Source organism: Neomonachus schauinslandi, chromosome 10 (assembly GCF_002201575.2).
Source record: "Neomonachus schauinslandi chromosome 10, ASM220157v2, whole genome shotgun sequence".
NCBI lineage: Eukaryota > Metazoa > Chordata > Mammalia > Carnivora > Phocidae > Neomonachus > Neomonachus schauinslandi.
In genome coordinates, this window is record NC_058412.1 from 28,079,629 (window position 1) to 28,097,050 (window position 17,422).

Sequence of the window (17,422 nt, forward strand, 5' to 3'; positions counted from 1 at the left end):
TTTCCAAAATCTTCTGGAATTTAGTCATTATGGATCAATTCCATCATGGAGATTGTCAGAACTTACTCCAGGAGAAGCAAGGCTTAGAAGCATACATTATTGGTTATCTCATCTGCACCACAACAATATGCAAATTATACATAAGAAAAGAGGCAGGCTATTAAAGTAGATCACATATGGGTCATATAGCAAATCAAATAATATGTAACTACACAAAGTAGGTTATTAGACCATAATGGTATTAAGGTAGAAGTCACTAACAGAAGGATAATAGGAAAATGTCTGAATACTTGGAAACTAAAAACCTTACTCCTAAGTAACTCATGGGTAAAGAAGATGTCCTGAAGAAAATTAGAAAATGTTTTCAGCTATACCAAAATGAAAACACAATATAATAGTCCCTCCTTTATCCACTGGGAAAACGCTTGAAGACTCCCAGGGGATGCCTGAAACCATGGATAGTACCAAACCCTACATATACTATGTTTTTTCCTATACATACATACATACCTATGAGAAAGTTTAATTTATAAATTAGGCACAGTAAGAGATTAACAATAATAACTGATAATAAAATAGAATAATTATAACAATAGACTGTAATAAAAGTTATATGAATATGGTCTTTCTCCCTCAAAATACTGTATTCACTCTTCTTGTAATGACATGAGATGATATAATGCCTACGTGATGAGATGGAGTGGAGTGAATGATGTAGGCACTGAGACATAGTGTTAGGCTACTATTGATCTTCTGATGATATGTCAGAAAGAAGATCATCTGCTTCCAGACTACAGTTGACTTCAGGTAATTGAAACAACAGAAAGCAAAACCACAGATGGGGTGGGGTGGGGGGGACTGTATATCAAAATCTGTGGAATTCAGCTGACACAGGGATTACATGGAAATTTATAGCATCAAATACATATTAGAATAGGAGATACTTCTCAAATCATGAATCTAAGCTTTCACCTTAAGTAACTGTTAAAAATAAAACAGCCAAGTCAAGAAGAAAAAAAATCATGAAAAAATAATAACTAGTAGAAATAAAACTGAAAACAGAAAACCAATAGAGAAAAAACAATCAAACCACAGGTTGCCAATAAAAATTTTTATTTTCCAAAAGTCAATAAAATTGGTACACCTCTAGTAAGAATGACAGAGAATATAAAACAAAAGACATAATTTACCAATATCATGAATGAAAGAAGAGATATCACTATATATACCCTGCAAATATTGGCAGGAAACCAATGGAACACTAAAAGTAACTCTGTGAATATAAATTTGACCACTTAAATGAAATGGACCAATACTACAAAATGACAAACTAACAAAACTCACCGAAAATGAAATAAATGACCTTAATAGTCCTATAACTGTTAAAAAATTAAACACATTGTTAAAAAAATTTTCCAAAAACTTTTTCAAGGCCCAGATGATTTATTTTTATTTTTTTTATCTTTACTTAAATTCTAGTAAGTTAACAGATAATGCTATATTGGTTTCAGGAGTAGAATTCAATGATTAATCACTTACATACAACACCCAGTGTTCATCGTAACAAGTGCCCTCTTTAATACCCATCACCCATTTAGCCCATCCCCCACCCACCTCCCTCCAGCAACCCTCAGTTTGTTTTCTATAGGTAAGAGTCTCTTATGGTTTGCCTCCCTCTCTTTTTCATTTTTAATTCCTTCCCCTATGTTCATCTGTTTTGCTTCTGAAATTCCACATAGGAGTGTAATCATTTGTCTTTCTCTGACTGACTTATTTCACTTAGCATAATACTTTCTAGCTCCAACCACATCATTGCAAATGGCAAGATTTCATTCTATTGTTGGTTGAGTAATATTCCATTGCATATATATACATGTGTGTATATATATGTGTATATATATGTGTATATATATGTTTTCTTTGTCCATGGACATTTGGGATCCTTCTATAGTTTGACTATTGCTGATACTGCTGCTATAAACACTGGGGTGCATGTTATAAACATTGGGGTGCATGTACCCCTTATAATCTGCATTTTTGTATCCTTTGTGTAGATACCTAATAGTGCAATCGCTGGATCGTAGGGTAGTTCTGTTTTTATCTTTTTGAGGAGGCTCCATACTGTTTTCCAGAGTGGTTGCACCAGTTTGCATTCCCACCAACAGTGCAAGGGGTTCCCCTTTCTCTGCATCCTCACCAACACCTGTTGTTTCTTGTGTTGTTAATTTTAGCCATTCTAACTGGTGTAAGGTGGTATCTCATTGTGGTTTTGATTTGTATTTCCCGGATGCCGAGTGATGTTCATTTTTTCATGTGTCTGTTAGCCATCTGGATGTCTTCTTTGGGAAAGTGTCTATTCATGTCTTCTGCCCATTTCTTAACTGGATTATTTGTTTTTGGGGTGTTGAGTTTGATAAGTTCTTTGTAGATTTTGGAGACTAACCCTTTATCAGATATGCATTTGCAAATATCTTCTCCCATTCTGAAGGTTGCCTTTTAGTTTTGTTGATGGTTTCCTTTGCTGTGCAGAAGCCTTTTATCTTGATGAAGTCCCAATAGTTCATTTTTGCTTTAGTTTCCCTTGATGCTAGAGATGTGTCTGGTAAGAAGTTGCTATGTCTGATGTCAAACAGATTGCTGCCTGTGCTCTCTTCTAGGATTTTGATGGTTTCCTGTCTCACACTTAGGTCTTTCATCCTTTTTGAGTATATTTTTGTGTATGGTGTAAGAAAGTGGTCTGGTTTCATTCTTCTGCATGTTGCTATCCAGTTTTGCCAACACAGTTTGTTGACTGTCTTTTTACCATTGGATATTCTTCCTTGCTTTGTCAAAGATGAGTTGACCACATAGTTGTGGGTCCATTCCTGGGTTTTCTATTCTGTGCCATTGATCTATGTGTCTGTTTTTGTGCCAGCACCATATTGCCTTGATAACTACAGTTTTGTAAAACAGCTTGAAATCCAGAATTGTGATGTCTCCAGCTTTGCTTTTCTTTTTCTAGTTTGCTTTGGCTATTCTGGGTCTTTTGTGGTTCCATATAAATTTTAGGATTGTTTGTTTTAGCTCTGTGAAAGATTCTGGTGGTATTTTGATAGGGATTGCATTAAATGTGTAGATTGTTTTGGGTAGTATAGACATTTTAACAATATTTGTTCTTCCAATCCATGAGCATGGAATGTTTTTTGATTTCTTTGTGTCATCTTCGGTTTCTTTCATAATGTTCTATAGTTTTCAAAGTACAGATCTTTTACTCTTTAGTTAGGTTTATTCCTAGGTATCTTGTTTTTTGGTGCAACTGCAAATGGGATCAATTTCCTTGATTTCTTTTTCTGCTGCATCATTATTGGTGTGTAGAAATGCAACAGATTTCTGTGTGTTCATCTTATAGCCTGCAACTTTACTGAATTCATGTATTAGTTCTAGCAATGTTTTGGTGGAGTCTTATGGGTGATCATGTAGTTTGCAAGTAGTGAAAGTTTGACTTCTTCTTTGCCTATTTGGATGCCTTTTATTCCTTTTTGTTGTCTGATCGTTGAGGCTAAGACCTCCAGTACTATGTTAAACAGTAATGGTGAGAGTGAACATCCCTGTCTTGTTTGTGACCATAGGGGAAAAGCTCTCAGTTTTTCCCCACTGAGGATTATATTAGCTGTGAGTCTTTCACATATAGGACCCAGATGATTTAATGGTGAATTCTACCAAACACTTTAAACTAGAAATAACACCAAATCTATACAAACTCTTCCAGAAAATAGTACTGAAGGAGACACCTCTAAACTCATGATGCCAGTCTTACCCTGACTGATACCAAAATTAGATAAGTTCATTTACACAAGGGAAAAGAAAAATAAAATTACTCTTGTTAACCTAAAGTTACTGTTTCCATAGACAGTAGAAGATGAACAAAGATGGGGGCAATTAAAATGTTGTTCTTTACCTGTCAGTGTATATTTTAATTTCTAAGTGTCTAGAGATTTTTCCTATTATACCCTGTTACTGATTTTTAGTTAGGATTGGGAATAAAGAAGCCAACGTTATATATTTGACTTTGATAATTATAAAGTATATGCTTCATTGAATAATCCATTTTTTTACTCTGTAGATTGGCAAACAGCAAAACTAAAATAGAATGATCTTTCTGAAATAAGTAAAAAGATGCAAGTGTATGCATACTACAAATATAATCCATGATATTTGACAACTATTCGAGTGAAGTAGTATTTATTTCACCTCTTACTGGACCATTTAGCTGAATCACCTCTCAGTGAACAATTCATCATTTTACAAATTTTAATAAACTATTATGCTACATCTGTGCTTCTATGAGTTTTAGAGTCACCATTAATCGATATCTCAGTTAGTTCCAAGCTTCCATTTTTCTCAAAAGTGAAAAATTAAACTATATTATTAAATCAATAACTGGATTATATTTTGAATGCCTATTGTCCTGTTTGACTAAGGTACCAGATCAATAGAATTTTCTCTTTTTTTGTTTTTCTTCATTTCTCCTTAAGATGTTGTGAGCCCTTTTTTTTTTTAAGATTTTTTTTTTTAACTTGTAAGTAATCTCTACACCCAACATGGGGCTTGAACTTATAACCCTGAGATCAAGAGTCGCATGCTCCACCGACTCAGCCAGCCAGGAGCTCCAAGATGTTGTGAGTTGTAAGAGGCTTACACATCCTAAGCACAAAGGCTTCTTTTCTGTACAGTACTATCTGAGAATGCTAGGTTTTATTAAAATGGACAGTCTCCAGTGGCTTTTGGTTATATTTTACCCACCCAGGTGCATCTGCAGCTGACATATCTGCATTACCCTTTACTTTCCAAATGTCAAATCTGTGTTGGTCACTTCCTCCTCCTCATATAAGCCACACTTTTCCAATTCTTTGTGATATAATGAACACTTGACTCTTCTCTCATAGAAGAAGATCATGTAGTCAAGACACACTAAATTTGCCTACTTGCCAACACAAATGTATTGCTTCTGTTGTACCACGTGGAACAAGATTTCTCTATTAGACTTTCTGGCTTCATGGCTTTCTCCCAAGAAATAAATACTCTTTTCTCTCAGATCCCACAAAACTCTGATTTCTAATGATAATCCTGAGGCATAGCCCAAGGGATGAGAGGGCCTGGGCCCTTTCCTAGAGATATTAACCCTTATGCTTCATTTGAATCTTTCTTTTACCACTTAACCAAAATGTTCTCTCTCTTTGTGTGAGGCAAAATTAGTTTTCCATTTTTACACTTTTCCATTCAATGGAATAAATATTATCTTCTGAAAGTTCAATATACTTATTTTTTTAAAGATTTTATTTATTTATTTGAGAGAGAGAGAATGAGAGAGAGCACATGAGAAGGGGGAGGGTCAGAGGGAGAAACAGACTCCCTGCAGAGCAGGGAGCCCGATGCGGGACTCGATCCAGGGACTCCAGGATCATGACCTGAGCCGAAGGCAGTCATTTAACCAACTGAGCCACCCAGGCGCCCAGAAAGTTCAATATACTTATTTGTCTGGCACTTATATAATATATAATAATAACATTAATATTAATATATTAGAATATATAATTATATATTAAAATTATATATTATATATTATGTATTAAAATTATAAATTATATAATAATTTATATATAAATTATAGTATATATAGTATGTACTATATATATACTATATATACACATATATATAATATATATATAAACACACATATAGTATATATATAACATATATACATATATATATGAGAGCAGAACATACACACATCAAGACACATAGATGCACTCACACACACACACAAATCAACACACATAAACTCACTCACACGCATACATCAACACACATAGACCCACTCACACACACATCAACACACATAGACCCACTCACACACACACACACATCAACACACATAGACCCACTCACACACACACACACACACACACACACGGTTTCTGTAATCTGGATTTCCTTTGCCCAGTTTTCAGCTTGCTAAAATCTTTTACATTCTTCAAGTCTCAGATTACATGTCACCCTTTGAGAGGCACCATTCCTGTTACACCTACAGTCTAAACTTGGCCCACTCTCCATTCATTAGCATAAAACCATTTTTCTCTTACAACATTTTTCATATCATAGTTGTGATTTTCATTTAAGATCTGTTTCATCTACTATAATTTTAATATCCATGAGTCTATGTTTGGATACCAAAGGCAAATTCAATGCCAACAGAGTATGAATAAATTATAAGAAGATGAATTATATTAATCTTAAGTAATAAATCTTATATTAAGATATATATTAGTACAATAATGCACATCAATGTGTCAATTGATATAAAGTACATCAAAGTGTCAATTAAGGAAAAGAAAAGCATGCAATTAATCATATCTTCAAACAAAAAACATTTTTATTTTTTAATTTTTATTTATTTTTAAAGATTTTATTTATTTTAGAGAGAGACAGAAAGAGTGTGAGTGGAGGGAGAGGTAGGGGGAGAGGAAGAGAGAATCTCAAGCAGACTCCCCACTGAATGTGGAGCTGGATGTGGGGCTCGATCCCATGACCCTGAGATCATGACCTGAGCCAAAACAAAGAGTTGGATGCTTAATCTATTGAGCCACCCAGTCACCCCAAACAAAAAATATTTTTTAAAAGAGTTCAAATTTAATACTCATTTGTAATTGAAAACCACACACACACACACACAGAGCCCTGGAAGGCATAGTTTACTTCTTGAACATTAGAAAGACAATTAGATTTAAGCAATAAAGCAAAATACATTTAACAGCAAAATAATAAAAGTATTCCTACTAACTAAAAAAAAATACATAAAAATGCCTGTTTTTAATTCACTAATTCAAAGGGATACATGCACCACTAGGGTTACTGAAGCATTATTTACAACAGCCAAACTATGGAAGCAGCCCAAATGTCCATTAATAGATGAATGGATAAAGAAGATATATATATACTGGAATATTATTCAGACATAAAAAAGAATGAAATCTTGCCATTTGCAACAACGTGGTTGGAGCTAGAGAGTATAATTATACTAAGCAAGATATGTCAGTCAGAGAAAGACAAATACCATATGATCTCACTCATATATAGAATTTAAAAACAAAACAAATGAGCAAAGGAAAAAGAAGACAAATCAAGAAACAAAATGAGGAAAGGGGAAAGAGATAAAGAGAGAGAGGCAAACCAAGAAATGGACTCTTAACTATAGAGAACAAACTGATGTTGACCAGAGGGGAGATGGGTAGGGGGATGGGTGAATTAGGTAATGGGGATTAAAGAGCATACTTATCATGATTAAAAAAAAAGAAAGGCCACACTCCATAGGTAGCTACCATCAGTGCCCCAGTTCTCTGTAGCTTGATCTACACTTCTGCTAATAAAATTAAATAAATAAATAAATAAATAAATGCACACTTTTTCCATATTCTGTTAAAGGTGTATCCAAAAAATAAAATATAAATAAAATTCTTTGCAGTGTGACCTTGAGTAAACTACTGAAGATAAAAAATATAAACAAAAAGAATAAATGAATGAATGGTAAAAATAATGCCTGTTCCTATGTGATTATATAATTTTAAGTTTTAGATCAACCCAGTATGGTCTGAAACAGAGAGTTTTAATGATGAGTGGAACGGAGACAAAATTCTGACCCCCTGTAGATAACATAATTATATGCTTTAGAAACTTAGGAAAGTCAACCAAAAATAATTAGTAATAATGAGTCAACTAAAAGTCAAGGCAAATATATGTAAAAATAATTAGTAGCATATACTCCTGTAATAAGCAGTCAGAAACATACATGGAAATAGAATTCACAAAGGCACAAAATATGAATTTTAAAACTGTTCTAATGAAACATATGCAATATGTGTATGTGTGTGTGTGATTAAATGAGAATACAATATATTCAGATAGTATAATTTAATATTGTATGCTAATTCTTCCTAATGTGCCCTACTAAGTATTAAGATATATTTCAGAGCCATAATAAGTAAAATGATATAATACTCAGGCAACATACAGATTAAGTAGAGTGTCAATTAAAAGACCTAATTGCTTTAATGCTTTTAATGTTTTCTTGCTTTCAATAATATATGATTTTAATATTTGTTAAACAGATCCTCCTGAATAGTTTGGGGAAGTGAAGTATTTTTTTTTTAAGATTTATTTATTTATGGGCGCCTGGGTGGCTCAGTTGGTTAAGCGACTGTCTTCGGCTCAGGTCATGATCCTGGAGTCCCTGGATCGAGTCCCGCATCGGGCTCCCTGCTCAGCAGGGAGTCTGATTCTCCCTCTGACCCTCACCCCTCTCATGCTCTCTCTCTCATTCTCTCTCTCCAATAAATAAATAAAATCTTTAAAAAAAAATAAATAAGATTTATTTATTTATTGGAGAGAGTGAGGGAGGGAGTGGGTTAAGGGAAGAGGGAGAGAATCTTCAAGCAGACTCCCCACTGAGCATGGAGCCTGACATGGGGCTCAATCTCAGGACCCATAAGATCATGACCTAAGCCAAAAACAAGAGTTGGAGGCTTCACCATCTGAGCCACCCAGGCACCCTTGGGGAAGTGAAGTATTTAACAAATAGTGCCGTTATACTTTTTAGTATAAAAGACACCTTTAGATTTTTCTCTTCACGAGGTACATTTCCTTTTGGGTGATCTGTTTAGTATTCATAGTTTCATCGATTGTCTCTATGAATAAGGACACCAAATCTATCTTTATCCTTGTTTCCTCTTCCCCAAAATGAGATATTTCCCAATATCTCTATTGAGCTAAAAGACAGCATTTCCCAAACTATGCTCAGGCTTTTATCCACTGTTTCAAACTGTGGACCCATTGGAGGCCAGCTACCTGTCCCTTTCCTGTCTCACACAATTGAGTAAACACTCATCGAAATGGTGCAATATGAAGTATGAAGACTTCACCCTTTCTATGTGATTCCATCCTCTCCCACCTCCAGTGCTTGAGTAATAAAAAGACAAGCAGTTCACTCTGCTCTGTTAGGATGGGGAGGCCTTTCAGTAATGCTGCTGTCATGGATACTCACCACCTCTTAGTATTCAGGTGCTAATGATATACAATACTACTCTCTCTGAAAGACTTATTAATGTATGCATTCCTCATGGTAAGTTATCTAAATAAATTTTCAAGTGTAAATTTTTTAAAAAGGCAAATCACACATTCTTCCCAAAGCCATTGTTCAAGTATAAGTGGTCATAGTCACAGTGATGATACATTCTTCCGTATTATGAAACAACTACTTAAATAATTATTGATGTATTATTAACACGTTGGACCATGACATCAACATAGATTTTTTCTACGGAAAATTAATTTCTATAGAGATATGGTTTGCTATCGGTGTTTACAAAATTAGATATGGTGATTTCTTATAATTTTAGAATGTGTACTTTATTAAAAACTAGATTCTTTAGAGATATTATTTTTAGAATTCTTGTACACTTTAAAATTTGGGGGAATGTTGCCTCATTTAATCTTGAAGCAAATTAGGACTTCTACTTGGGGGTAGGACGAGGTAACAAGCAGAGGACTGGAACATGACAAGAACAGTAAGTTAAGTTGGAAGCGAGTTGTAGGAGAGCCATGGAAAGTCGCTGAGGCAAGCAGGACTAGAACAGTTAACAGTGAAGACAGACAAACACTGAAGGCGTAGTTATTTGCTAAAACTGACTACGGCAAAGGAGGCTGGGAATTCAGGGTTTGTATAAGCTCTCTCAGGGGCAAAATATTCAGCAGAGCTTAGAGTGGAGACGAGGTGCTTCAAGTGGATGACCACCCTGCCATTCAAGGCACTTACCTCATTTTGGAATTGCATGGGGTCAGAAGGAAAACTTCAATGGGAAAAGGACATTTTACAGCTGGTTGGACCTGATTGTTTCAGACTTCCCCAAGAGACGAATATTTGGCTTGTGTGTTGCTTTGTCAGTATCCTTTGAATCACTGGAAAACTTGGTAAGGGGTAAAATGTATAATTCATGTTGAGCCTGATTTGACAATGCAAACTTTTGTATTATCTCACAAGCTCTACGACTGAACATAGGATAGAAAACTAAGAGAAAAGAAAAGCAGTAAAAACTGGGCTACACATAATGCAGATACTAGAGTTGGCTGACTGGAAAGTTAAACAGTTCAAACAGCTGTAATTGACTTCTACCTGTGGCCACGACGGAAAGGCCCTCGAGAGCAACCTATGGGAGCAGGGCCTGAGGGGCTGTGGTCTTTGAGAATGAGTAATTGCAAAAGGGGAGCTCCACAGTCACTTTTTTCTTTTTAAAAGATTTTATTTATTTGAGAGAGAGAGAGAGAGAGAGCAAGAGCGCACAAGCAGGGGGAGGGCAGAAGCAGACTCCCAGCTGAGTAGGAAGCCTGACGAGGGGCTTGATCCCAGGACCCTGGGATCATGACCAGAAGGAAGGCAGACGCTTAACGACTGAGCCACCCAGGCGCCCTTCAGGTTGACTTTTCACGGAAGGTATTTGAAAACTCTGTGGGAGAATGATGCCCCTACAAGCAACTGCCTTAAATGCTGAGGAGACAAGTTTATAACAGATTTGCAGAATCGACAGAGACTTGAAGGGGGTATTCAGAACAAACCAAGTAAATTTTAAACACAGAATTTATATTCTAAGCCCTCAGAATAAAGGAAAAAAAACACTAAACAAATATTGAACATTAGTCAATAAGCTTCTTTTTGCAGAAGCCCAGGTTAACAATTCTGAAATTCTAGGATTGAAGCAAATAAATATATTTGGAATTGAGAGCAGATTTCTCAATATTAGAGAAATAAGTTACTAATATGAAGGGGGTGCCAGAATGAAATGCATGTTGATGGATTGGTATAGTGTCAATTAATGTTTTGATATTCAGTGTTTTAATAAATATTTAATAAAGATATTACATATAAATATATATAAATGGATAATAAATATATGAAAATAGATTGATATAAATATATAAAACATAATATTTCAATTTCAATTTATATATATATGAAATATATAATATTTCAATTATAATAGATAAATATAAAACATATATTAGTGTACATTTGTCTATAAATACACAAGATAAATTTGTGTATTGATAAATGAACATCCATTGTGTAAAGCAACTCAGATGACAAAGCCCAAAATTAGTGAGCAGGAAAGTTTACCCACAGGCAAGCTATGGTTAACAAAGGGAGAACAGGAAGAATAATACAACAAATAATACAATCCATACCAGCTAACAACCCAGAATGATACCAAAAGTTCTTCTGACAATATTTTAGAAAATGAAATTCTAGGGGTGCCTGGGTGGCTCAGTCATTAAGTGTCTGCCTTCGGCTCAGGTTATGATCCCAGGGTCCTGGGATCGAGTCCCACATCGGGCTCCCTGCTCAGCGGGAAGCCTGCTTCTCCCTCTCCCACTCCCCTGCTTGTGCTCCTGCTCTCGCTGTCTCTCTCTGTCAAATAAATAAATAAAATCTTTATAAAAAAAAGAAAATGAAATTCTAAATTATATTAAGAGAAAGTCATCATAGGCTGAAACACTTTTTAATATTTACCGTGGAAGATGCTAGATACTGCCCTAGAATCCCGATATGACTTCTGCATTTACCTGACACCTGACTACTGCTCAGAATATACTTTTCATCCCACTTCATTCACTTTGATTTCATATATGTAAACATTCCTCTCACTCGTTTGGTTTATTACAAAGTGGTGCAATACTTATCCCTTCAATATGCTTCCAGCTATGTTAGATGTATCCTGGATTTGATACAGAATGGCATAAAGGTGTCCTTTGAGTCAATATCAGTAGATTATTCTCATTCTATTTCCTGCAGGCTATCCCCAGCCCTCAGATAAATCCAGTCAAACCACCGGTAAGGACAAAACTGTGCAGGAATAAAACAATGTACTTAATATGCTCCTACTAAAATAGTAGTCTATTAATTTGGGGGTTAGAAGCCATAATATTTCAAATGTGGTAATTCTGTCATCTGTTTAGATAATATGTAGCCCAGTAGCATTTTCCCATTCCCTGACAGTAATAAGTTTCCAATTAGCCTTACTATAGAAATTTAAACAACATTGATAGTCTTCAGTATTCTGGAAAATCCATGCACAAACCTACTGGAAACATAACCGTCTTTCTACCTTACCTCAGCTTCAAAAGGTTGTTGCAATTCAGTGAGTAGGCTCAGAGTGTTTCAGAAATATATATATAATATATATATAATATATCTCTGAGCTCTTCTGCCCTGAATTCCTCTTAAGAATGCCTTCCATTCTCACTGAGGAAAATCCATTTGGCCTGACAGCAAACTCTTTTACTATGCATCTAGACTTCATCGTACTATGTCATGCATGTGAGAGGACTGTAAGAAAAAGGTGGCCAGTAGAGAAAAACTGCTTCTTTCTCTGGTATTGTTCAGAATACTAATCCATCACGCTAATCCACACACAACTACTACAAATTCATTAGGTGTTTGTCTTTATTTCTGTTTTGGGTAGATTTTTCTTCCTAACAGCACACTGACAAAAATTAAAGAAATCCTGGTTCTTTTTTTTCCAAGATAGGATTATCACTTTCTATAATTTAGTTAATTTAGATTTCTTTGTAATCTCAGCTGTTTCCTTTATAAAATCTCCGATTTTGTAGTTTATTTGGCAAATTTTTGTGATTCAGTGGGGGAAAAAAAAGAACATGCACTTGTGACTCCCTTCATGCTAAGTGGTAGCAAAAGTTTTTGCTTCTCATCTACCTTATTTAATTTCAACTTGTTTTCAGGTAACACACGTTTTTCACAATTTTTCCCATTCTAAAACTATGGATTTGTTTTTTCTATATTGACTCTCAACAATCCTTAAGGAATTTAATTTCTATTCACCTTTGCATCTTCGTATTTTTTCCACACTAATACTGGTTCCTTGGGTTCTTGTCCGGTTAGCTTTCAATTCTTCTTGATGAGATCATTTTGAATGGTTTCTGAGATCCCATTAGATTTTCATTTTGGACATATCATAGTTTTTATTTATGTTGTGCTTAGTATTGTAAGTCATCCTGAAGGTAAGTTGTAATACTACTCTGAGAAGCAAAATTAGTATTGGTACATTAAATGCTCTTGAATATTACTACTTTTGGCTGCTTTGTCCTATATATTATATTTGCTTATCAGATCTAATCACAACTTCAATGCTATGTCCTCTAGGTGAATGATTTTTGTTAAACTGAACATCTCATTTTACTTTTCAAACTTAGACCTCAAAATGATATTTGTGTTTTTATCATTATGCTAGTAAATACTCTATTTCTTTCTGAATGAGATATAAAACAAGATAACTGTATTGTTTTTAAAGCACTAAAAATACAGTAACTATGTTACACTGAAAATTAAATCATGCAGAGAAATCATGAGCAAAATTATGCTTAAAGACAACATGTTAAGAATGAACGTTATACATGCCATATTTTCCTCATTTACCTAAGCCCAAATTTATCATTATATTTCTAGAGAGATACAATTTTAGATTACTGTTTTTTGAATATATCAGTACTTTCATATATATGGAATTAAAAAGTTTTAAGCACACACTTTATTAAATTATTAAACATTCAACTTTAAGGTTGTTTTATAATTCTGTATTACATACTTCTCTTTAAATTAAAAAAAAAATAAGTTTAACATTTCTTTTTATCTAGTCTATCTCCCTTAGGGAATTCACCAACTTCACTGAGTATTCACAGGCTGCAATGATGACCTTATTAAATCTTTATCATATGAACTATAATGATATAAATATGATTAGTTGTATTTTTTTCCTACTATTCAGGTATACAGATAAGAAGCCTAACATAACATTTATCAAGAGGTGAGGTTTTAATGAATAATCTACTGCTGTATGGCCTTCCTTAAACATGTCTAGTTTGGAGTTTACTGAACCTCTTGGGTCTGTTGGGTTTTTTTTTTCTTTATTGTTACATTTACAAAATTTTCAGTCAATATTTCTTTGGTTATATTTTCTATGCCATTCTGTTTCTCTCTCTCTTTCTGAGATTCCAGTTACATTTTTGTTAGTCTCCTTGACACTGTATCATAGGTTATTGAGGTTCTGTTCTTCCATTTTGGAGGTAAGTCACCTTGATCATAGCTATTAGAGGGCATCAGGAGAAGTAAAACCACAGGGGCTGAGGGTATTCTTATATCCAAGTTTGCACAAAGAGTACCACATACATTCAACTAAGGCATCTGTGTGTGTGTGTGTGTGTATTATGTCAATTTTATTGAGGTAAAAATTTAATAAAGTAGGAGACAAGTCCTTTAACAGATAGATGGAGGGCAAATATTTTCTCTCAGCCTGTAGCTTATTTTTTTATTTCTTTAATGGCACATTTCAGAAAAAGTACGTTTTAATTTTTATTAAGTCCCTATGCTGACTTTTATGTTTAGTGTCCATTTTATCTAAACAAAGAAATCTTCACAGGTTTCAAGTTTGTCACATGATTTTGAAACTTGTCAGGGCCCGGGCTGATGCTGCGGTCCTGAACTGCTCATCATTGATGTCTGTTTCTTTAAATCAGCATTGGGGATAACAAACCACATAAAATATCATGAAATCTTTCCCAGCTTTACCAGGACCTCAGAAATGCTGTGTCTGACAGTACTGAGCATTTGTGGCCTCGGGGAAGTGCTAAAATTGTTTGGCAAGTCTCATTTTCCATTTTGATGGTATTTTTATCTTGCTAAAAGAAGCTGTATAAACAGCGATTAGGCAGCAAGACTGGATTTCTAATTGATGCCCCAGCCTTTAAATCTGCCTTCACACAAGCTGTGATGTCTTAAAGAAACACTTTACTCAAGGGGCCATTAGGCAGAAATGCTCTCTCCTGATAAAGGATGTCCTGCCCTTTCAATTTGTCTTTCTCAAGGTGGCTCTTTATTTAAGGGGTACCTTGAAGAAGAAAGAATGGGGAGGAGTGGGGAAGACTAAAATGCATTCCTGACCATTATCTCATGCCTAATAACCCATTTTCTTACATTTTTCTTAATTGAAGTAGGAACTTAAAAAGGAATCCCTTTTATCATGAGAAATTTCAGACCAATGATGTCTGTAGTCATTATATTACCCTATGTGTTTTTCTTTTCTAAAGGAGAAGGATGGGTTGTCCTGTGCCAACCTCAAGTGTAGTGAGAATAGCCTCATGGAAGCCCCTTGGTAAACTTGATCTATATCCCTTGGAGATATATAGGAACAGAGGACTAGTGTCTGACGTGGACCCAAGGAATCTAAATGTGTGAATGTATAAATGTATGGCAATGGGTCTAAGCTGACAGCGGAGAAGGAAGGAGAGAAATTCTGTTGTATTGGGAAATAGCTACATTTCTAGTGACAAGAGACATGCGTGTGTTTCACAGAACAGAAGCCTCATGTGCCGGAAAAAAAGACTGCCAGAAATCATTTACTGTTACTGAAAACCTGAGAAAGGAGAAAAATAAAACCAAGGAAAGGACAAGGAATTGGGTAACAGAGTTAAAAATAAATTATTCATCATCACAGGGAGGCAGTCGGATGCTATGGGGCAAGTTGAAGGAAGCACCAATGCAAACCACCCTCAAGAGAAAGACTCAACTTTAAATTCGCCCGGAAAGGACGAATCCATCCACAGAAATTCCCAGGTAGCGGTGACCCTCACATGCCACTTACCCCTCCACTCTCCTCCCACTTATGATACTGGTGGCATCACACTTTGGTTAGCAATGTGAAGGAAGAGAAGGAATAGTAAGAGCAGGAAAGAGATGAGGAGAAACCACATCCTTATCCCTGAATAAATTACAGGAACACCTGTATAGCTAGAACTAGCCCCAGCTACCCTGACTGTTATCTGTGAATAGAGGTGCATATTTTGGACAAGATACTGATAATTGCTGACTTGTGAGTTAGAAAGATGGCGCAATTTCCTAAAAGTGACAGGAAAATCATGGGTCCATCTGATGAGACCTAACACAACAGAATAAATACACAAGGTGGAGGAAGGCAAACATGAAATTGCATTTTGTATATATCCCATGAGTCCTGCTGCTTCATCATGGCAAGTTCATATCGGGGTCACAAGCATATTTAATTTTCCTTCTCATCATCCAAATCTTATCTCAATATGACCTTTTCTGAAAGACTTTTCTCTGATCACTATAGCTAATGAGCTATTCTTAACCCTCTACCCCATTACCTGTTTTGTAGCGATCAAAAGTCTTCTTTCTCATGTATTTACTTGTCCTTTTCCCCAACTTTCCCAATAGAACATAAGTTTCTATAAAGACAATATTTTCTTCTACCTTATTCATTTCTATATTCCAGAGGCAAAAGTGAATGGAAGTGAATGAATGGAAGGAATGTTTCTAGACTGAGCGTGCAATCATGGGAGAAGACTGATTTGAGAGGAACCTCAAACATCCCCTAACAAATACATGTAGCAGAAGATATTATAACAAATAAAGATAGAAATTTTTATGGACCCAAGTCTAGCTGTTCCAGCATGGTTTATTTATTTAGTTTTGTCTTGTGTTTTTCTGTAATACTGAGATTTTAATATGATTCCACAGAGAGGGAAGAGAACATGCAAAATAATTTAGATTGCATTTCTGACTAGCTAGGTAGGTGGAGGCACAGAGATGATTAATTTTTTTTCTAGGGAAAAAAAAGAAATGTATCCATTATTGTACCTTAACAATGTAGACAAATTATTTAAACATAATATTTATATGTATGAATACACAACTCATTTTTCAATGTATAGATAAAAATAATAGATATAGATATGGGCATATTAGAGATAGATTAAATAGCTAGACATAAATGGATATACACTAGGTAATAAAAATAGTTATGGGTATTTTAATTTCTTCATATTTTCTAACTTTGAAAACAATGAATATATTACTCAGGTGATATGATATATTTAGTTTAATTAGATTGTTAATAGTACACTTCTCTTAGAACTATAACATTTATGTATATGAATATGTATAATACATGAACATCATTTTTTTAAAACTTGATTTCATGAAAAACCCAATGTTTAAGTTACATGCAAAAATATTTTCATATTTGAGAAAGAAAAAATAAGGTGTTAATGACCCTTGATCTTGGGTTACTGGAGAACATCACAGAAAGTCAGACTTAAAGGAGAGAATCCAGACTTAAAGAAGTCTGCCTAGTGATTGGGATTCTGCAGCTCAAATGAGAAAAAAAAAAATTAGGTGAACATCAAGAGAAGAAAGAAGAAAGTAAATAGAGAATGATTGAAAAAAGATTTAAAAAAAAAGGATCAAGCACCAAGAATAGCTGGAAAAAAGAAAGCAACATGAGATAAGATTTAACAGAGCATC